Consider the following 7,938-nt stretch of genomic DNA (forward strand, 5'->3'; position numbering starts at 1 on the left):
AGCGCCATGGTTGCTAGCATTCCTAGGGATGGCAATGTGTCGAATTGGGGGTGGGTCTGCCATTCCCATCCCCATCCCTGTTAAGTTTTTTTCCCTATTCTCGCATTCATACCCATAATATTCAAATTAGGGATTTCCCACCCTCGCCTTCATTGGGAAACGAGCTCCCTGACCCTCCCCATTACGAAAAATATAATAATAAAAAGTTACTTTGTTAAACGTGAAAAAAGCATTATGAGCACAAGATATGTATCAATTCCATTTTTATTAACTAAAAATCTAGACTATTTAAAAATAATAATACATATTCAAGACATGATCATCATTATAGATGTAGAACCACCATTATACATCTTAATAAAATAAATTACACACACACACACACACACACATATATATATATATGGAGAGGGTTCGGGTCGGGGACTAGAAAACCATCGCTGCCCCTCCCCAAACACCATAACCTAAAAATTCTCCAAACCCAATACTATACCCATTTTTTAGCCTTCATACCCAACCCATTAGGGTCGAATCCCCTCGAAGACCCTTACCTGTGGAGAAAATTGTCCTCCTTCAACATTCCCCATTTAAGATTCTCTCTGACAATTTCATTGACAAAATCCAACCAAATGAAAAATTTGTTCAACCATTTAATTGCTGGGCCAACTGAACTTTGCCATCTGGCCTTGGCCTTGACATTGTTAAAGTTATTAGTTTTTCTTATTTCTAAACATGGTGTTGGCAATGGATTACTGCTTTGTTAATAACCCCTATTGTTTATGGAGTGTTTGTTTTTGTTGACCTATTCTTTAGCCAGTAACCACGTTCTTAGAGTCTGTTTGACGTGGGTTGCTTTTGCTTATGTTTTCAAGTTTCTTGTAAGGTTATTTAGTAGCCAACTCAATTGTTTCAATTTTATTAGATAACTTCTCCCAAAACTTGCTTATTCTTCATAAGAGTTACTCTGTTTCCAACATTTGGTATCAGAGAAAGGCTTCACGTGTTGGGCCCAAAGGCCACACGTGCTCCCATGTCACACATATGTGTTGTCCACGTGTTAGGCTTAAGAGTATTTGTCCCACATTGAAAAGTTAAAGGACCAAGCATGGGTTTCTAAGGAATTGGGCTACGTCCCCCCATTGTTAATTGTTTTTGGGGTGGAACCTCAACTTCCTATCTGGTATCAGAACCCTTCACAGGGCTTAATTGAAATTTGAGAAGTCGCAGTCTTCCAAGCGTGTAGCAGTTACAAAAAAAACCAAAAAACATAACTATATGCGACAATGTAGTCTCATAATATAAGATGAGGAAATTTGGCCCTGACCCTATCCCTGTTCACCCCTCCATTCTTACCCAACATTCACCCATCCTTACTCACCTCTTTTCTAGCTGCCCAATCATAACCAATTCTTACCAAAGGGTTGAAACTTTGAATTTTGAATTTACCCAAACTGTTATTTTGTTAGGGGCATACAAGCCATCTTGTAATCACGATTCACTTACAAATATGATTTCATCCTTTAAGATGCAAGGATCTGGTGGGTCTTCCAATAAGAGCACTTCCACTGTTGCAGTTTGGCCGGGCAGGAGGGGGCCCAAGCCCCATGTCGCACTTCCAGTAGGTTTTAGCATCCCAGGCAGGAGGTGGGTCCTAGTAAACTGGGCAACCCGAGCTCGTGCTCAGGGACTGCTGACTTTAGCGATGACGTTAGCAATGAAATTTTTTAAAAAAAATTCTAAAAAAATAAATAAATACCTAGTCATATTCTTCACTTCCCATACCAAAACTATATACAAATTCCTCTACTCATATCTCATGTGAATAGAGGTTGCATTGGGTTGCCATGACAATAGACAACAAGCCTTTTGCAAGGGCTGCCACTATTCACATGAATAGTAACAACCCTTGCCTTGCCCTTACCTTTTGTCATGGAAAATGAGTGGAAGTGATCTAAGGAAGAAAGGGAGATGGGTGGAGGAAATTGTGTGGAGGGTTGGGTGTGTTGAGAATTTTTCTTGGGATGGATGGGGTAGTGGTGCAAAGGGTGGGTGAGAATGGTGTGTTTGAGAATGGGTTGCACTGGTGAGGAGAGGCTAGAGGAGGGTGGGTTCAGGGTGACAATGGTGGGTGTGGGGATTCGTAAGAAGGTGGTTGGGGAGAGAGGGGTTGAGGGAGAAGTTCTGGGAGATAGAGATAAGATTACTTTTTAAAAAGAAAAAAGAAAAAAGAAAAATATCACTTTTTATTATTATCAAGTATTAGATAATATTACTTGATCCTTTATGTTTTCAATTTTTTTCTTTTCTTTTTTGAACTTAAGGCATAAGGGTAAATTTGGAAAAACAAAAGCTATGTTGTCTTATGTATTAATTACATTGTTTTTATTTTATATGATAAGCAATAGAATATTATTAACGTTATTGTTTGAAGTGTAACAAAAGTAACACATGCTATGTAGAAAAGGGAAAATGTCCAAAAGATATGCCTTTATTAGAACACCATAAGAGTACACAGTGAGGATGAAAACATCTGAAACCCAACATGAAAGCCAAGAACAAGAGCGTAAATTAAAAAGATTCGCGGCTTGAAACAATCACAAGGAAACAAAAAAAAAAAGGAAAAAGATGATTACTGCCCAAAACAATACATCAGTGGAAACCAATGATGGAGCAATAGTGACCTCGTTAAAACCTTGTCTTTAAAAACCCCCAAATGGAGGAAAATCCGGTCAAGGAAAAAGAGTACCACTGTAAAACTTACTCATCAACAATAACTAAAAAGCAAAACTTGAGCCAATGGGCAAAAAAATAAATGCTGCACAAATCGACCCAACAAAGCCCAGTTCATGAATAAGTTGCAAGACCAACTGCAGTGATTGAAGAACACCAACTACAGTGATTGAAGAACACCAACTACTCAGGAACTGCTTCACAGCAAAAACATCTTGTAACTACTAAACTGGCTGCTATGGTACTTCAAGATTGACAAACAAATGAAAGATCCTCGCAACCAACACCACAAAATAAAATAATATTTTGTTTGAATGCTAAACAAGATGGAAACTATTGGCCAAAACGAAACCTCAATAATAATAAAAAGGAAATGAGACATGCAGAAATTAAAAATCTTGCAACTGAACAAAGTGAAGAGAAAATAATAGATGAACATTAATACCACATAGCAAAAAAGAAAAAAAAAACAAGATGCAAGAGCAAGGAAATATGTACTTCCTAATATAAAAGATGGCAATAACTACATATTTATTTTTCAAAAGGCAAAAGAACCTACAAAGATCCATGAAAACTAACCCCAACAGCAACACCATGGGCGATCACTGAGTTCCACACTGCATAGGAGAAGACGACCGGCCATAATCTCGGCATCAATCCTAACAGATTGAAACTCAAGCAACTTCGAAAGCGTGCGATGAAGCGAACGTGACTTCTGAAATGGTGACATGTGGTTTAAGGATTGATCGCGCTATGATGGTGCAGATCACACCAACACTGACTTTCTCTTTGGGTTGCTGTGTCTAGAACTAGGATAAAAGGCTTCAATCTAGTTCTCATGTGTCGCTATTTTTTAGCATATCTCATCGCTCATTACCTGGAACTTCGCTATTTGGGCTGCTGCAGAGTCCAACCATTTGCAAAGCAAGAAGAGAATAGGTATTAAAAACTTTTAAAAAAAATCACTACAAAAGAGAAAGAGTTATATAGTTCCAAAACATACATAGCCAACCAAACAGTACTAGGTAGAAATAAGTACTAATCATTCAAACCGATCCCAAAAGTATGAAGATAATAGCAAAATATCCTAACTCGATTCAGGACGATGAGCTCTCTGATCTGAAGACATTGAATCCTACCAAAATTCTTCATGAAGCATCCTTGAAAATTCTCCAAGAGGATAAGGCATTAGCGGATATGGTTGTGGATGGTATGGTTGGGGATAATACAAGTGAGATGACAGCTGATATAAATAAGGATGATGCTGATAAGGCAGAATCTTGATGTGAAGAGAGTCTCTGGGAAGATGGTGATGCTAGGAGAATGACTAATCTTTGGAAGGGAGAGCGTTGTTGGGAAGAGGCGCTCTGAGAAGATGAACATTGCTGCTGGGACGGTGACCACTCTTATGAGGAAGACTGTTGATGTGTAGGTGGCTAGAATGGTTGTTGATGTGAGGATAATATCATATGCCTCAACTCTTCTATCTTCTTCTGTTGTCTCTCATAATTTTCTTGCAGCTCTAAAAATTGAGACTCCAAACAAGCATAATCTTGTCCTCTACGTGATCGACGGGATGAAGAAGTTGGTTGAGTTTGTAACACCCAAGGCACCATATATGGTGTCACAACATTTTTGCAACCATGAAATCTACCATGACTCTCAACACCTCTTGCTACTATATATGCTTGCAACCTTAACTCTGAAGTCTCCTCACCATGGGTTATAACTAGTTGTGTTAATTCCTACGAGATCTTATTCTAACCAAAATATATTTTACGAAGATTAGTAAGAAAAATAACTAAGTATTGTCTACACAAATAATTGAATGTTGTGTTTTTTTTTTTTTTTTTTTTTTGTCAAAGCATATATGATGATTAAGAAATCTAGACATCTCAGCAGTACAAAGGTGATATACTAACTTCAGGGAAAAACAACATATAATATATACTTTGTACCACTGTATTGAAATTTAAGAAGGTATATTAACCACAACCTAAGAAAATATAAAGATGTAGTCTGTCTAGAAATAGTATAACAGTAAAATTCAATGTCATATTGTTGTCCTTGGTCAAGCATTTTTAATAATTGCAAACTAACAAAATGCAAGGCCTCTCAGCATGTTAGGCTATCATAAAACCAGAATTCAATATCAAACTTACAGTGATTTGCTCTGGTGCATCATCAAATCAACTATTGTTTTCATCACACCGCTTATGCACCCAATAAAAAAACTCAATAGGATCAGGTGCACGACCTTGCTTTTGCTCCTATTAATAAGCAAACAATTAGTTAATTCAATATTTGTGCATCTTCTTAAGCTTGTGTATGGATGCAACTTGAAAAGGATCAAAACATTGAATATGCATAAATCTAGTGCCTAACAGTACTTATAAATTCAATTTACTTACATATCCGGCATGGTATCGTACAAAAGTCTTCGTGCCATGATGGTCCTGCAGTAGCAGCGTCATCAACTAAATGAATGGGTAAGTGGACCATTGCATCGAAGAATGAAGTAGGCAACATTTTCTCCATTTGACACAGGGCCAATATATATAACCCTAGATTTCAGCGGCTTAAACAATGTTTAAGATTCTTTTTTAAGACATAAAATTCTACAGATAGAACTCAAATCAAGCAATACAAGGGTGATTGGTTTAGGCAAAACTCATCAAATTGCAAGTGGAAGAAACTGCTACATTAAAACATGATGGTCGTGGCTGTTCAAACCATATATCTTCTTCATATTTACATTCACACATCTTGCAAGATTTGTCGAATACCCATCAGGAACATGCACTTTCGACAATACTTTTCTTCATTGGTCAAGAAGAAAACTGAAGGAGGTAAATAAGTCCTAACTCCTTCACGAAAAAGATGAAGAGCTTTCCTTATTTTCATTTTTTCAAGCTCTACACGAGCTTCAATGTCATCCTTCATCTTCACTAAGGTCCCCAATAATATCCCCAAAATATTTTCAGATACGTTCTTCTCAATATGCATTACATCTAGATTATGGCACATCAAAAGATGTTGCCAATAAGGTAAACTGAAACATATGCTTTTTTTCTTCCATGGAGTTTTAACACCAATTCTTGGCTTTCTTGTAGTATTATTACCCCTTCTTTGTCTTTTCTTTATTTGTCCAATAACAGGTTCCACAGTTGGCCTTTTTCCAAAGGTAAAAGAAAAATTAGACAATTGTCTTAAACACTTAATTTCGGTTAATGAAATTGAAGTTGGATCTCTCTTGCGCTTGCCATCAAATAGCATTGCATTAGTTCGAAATCTATGCCTAATAGGTAAAAATCATTAATGACCCAAATAGCAATGCTTTTTACTATTCGATAAGCGCATTAAACGTGTTTTGTGATTACAATGCGAACATGCAAGCTTCCCTTTCATACTCCATCCTGAGAGGTTGGCGTACGTAGGAAAGTCATTAATAGTTCATGTTGAACGTTTGATTGGAAAACACATCATACGTTCTGATACCTACCTCCTACAACTCAATTAACTCACCAAGGGCCTCAAATACACATCAATATCATTTCCGGGCCACGAGGGCCAAGAATTAACAACGACATAAACAAATTAGGTTGCTTCATGCACATCCATAGAGGCAAATTATACACATAAATTACTATAGGCCAAGTGCTATAGGAATTGCTCATGTTCCCAAATGGATTAAACCCATCACTCGCAAGTCCTAAACGTATGTTATGAATTTCTGTCTCAAAATCAAGGTATAAAGCATATAAATGCTTCCAAGATGGGGAATCTGATATGTGTCTCATGAATCCATCTTTCAGACATTCAATCGCATGTCATCTCATATATTCTACAATATACCTTGACATATGCAATCTTGGTATTTGTGGAAAATATCGAAGAATTTTAGCTGACACTTGCTTGCCATAACTATCTCCATCTTTATTAACTATATATCTTGAACCACCACAACGAGAGCACACATTCAAGCTCGATGTATCTTTCCAAAATAACATACAGTCATTACAGCAAGCATCAATAATCTTTTTGGCTGGAGAATAGGATTTTGGCAAACACACTCCATCCGGCAACATATCATTACACGCCTCTAAAAACATCGAGAAAGCCATATTAGTCACATTTCCTAAACACTTGATTTGGTACAACTTCACAACGGCTTCCAATTTTTTATACTTCTTAAATCCAGTGTACAACTCCTTATCAGCATCCTCAAGCAACTTATAATACCGTTCAGCCTCAGGGTTCGACCCTTAAAAATAAGTTTATGCCTTGATGAACCCACATTCTCTCCGATCAATGCCTTGCCCCTACTATCAGTCGGATCCATTTACCTTCTTTCATAAACTAGACCATTTGCCTTGCATCAGTGGAATCGATATAAGATTCCTCATGATGCATCCAGCAAGCTGTCATATAAAGGAGATCCATTCCATGCCAAAGAAGATGCCCTCCTACAATAATCTTATCTTCATAATAACGATTGCAACATTTCTTACAAGGGCATATGATCTTATCTTTACAAGCAGACTTGGACAAGGCTTTATTCAAAAATAATTCCATCTTATCTTTGTATTCTTGTGTAGAACGATGCAAATGTACCCAACTGTTATTCATACCTTACCTATTACATAGACAATGCATCAAATATGATGGATAAAATTAAATGTAACAATCCCTTACTCCAACCATCTTTCAATTCCTATCATGTTGATGTTTCCATATCTTGCATGTAGCAATTAAATCTAACAATCCCTAACTTATGTATAATTAAATGTAGTAGTTATATCTAACTATATATTTAAATATAATTCCATAAAGCATCAGTTACTATATTCACAGTAGAAAAGAGACTGCACATATACATACACAATATATCAATACCCTATCTCCAAGATTGAAAAGAGGCAACACATAAATTATAAATTTTTAAAAGCTAATTGGGTGCATCAAACACTTTAATCATATAAACTATGAGAGTCCCATTCATATATCATATATTTCTATATATGACCTACAATAATATATATCAATGAGCATGTAAACACATATAGAATATGTCATTTCAATAACCTATATATAAATAAGAGAAGCAAAAAGACAAATTTTGGGTACCTTCAAGTGCCCCACAAATTAAATTATAATGACATGAAAAGTGGAGACGACTGATGCTATATGAGAGGAAGAGAGATAATT

At 36.5% G+C, this 7,938-nt stretch overlaps 1 pseudogene across 1 annotated transcript; it reads right to left on the reverse strand.

Moving 5' to 3' along the window:
- Nucleotides 1–3,128: 3,128 nt before the first annotated feature.
- Nucleotides 3,129–7,486, reverse strand: LOC148920895 (uncharacterized; annotated as a pseudogene). The gene is made up of 3 exons (XR_016122597.1): nt 5,142–7,486; nt 4,893–5,000; nt 3,129–3,630 (listed from the first exon to the last, which is right to left on the reverse strand). The product of XR_016122597.1 is annotated as an uncharacterized LOC148920895 (transcript).
- Nucleotides 7,487–7,938: the final 452 nt, after the last annotated feature.

The sequence above is a fragment of the Prunus mume genome, linkage group LG1 (assembly GCF_029339155.1).
Source record: "Prunus mume cultivar Tortuosa linkage group LG1, ASM2933915v1, whole genome shotgun sequence".
NCBI classification, from domain to species: Eukaryota; Viridiplantae; Streptophyta; class Magnoliopsida; order Rosales; family Rosaceae; genus Prunus; species Prunus mume.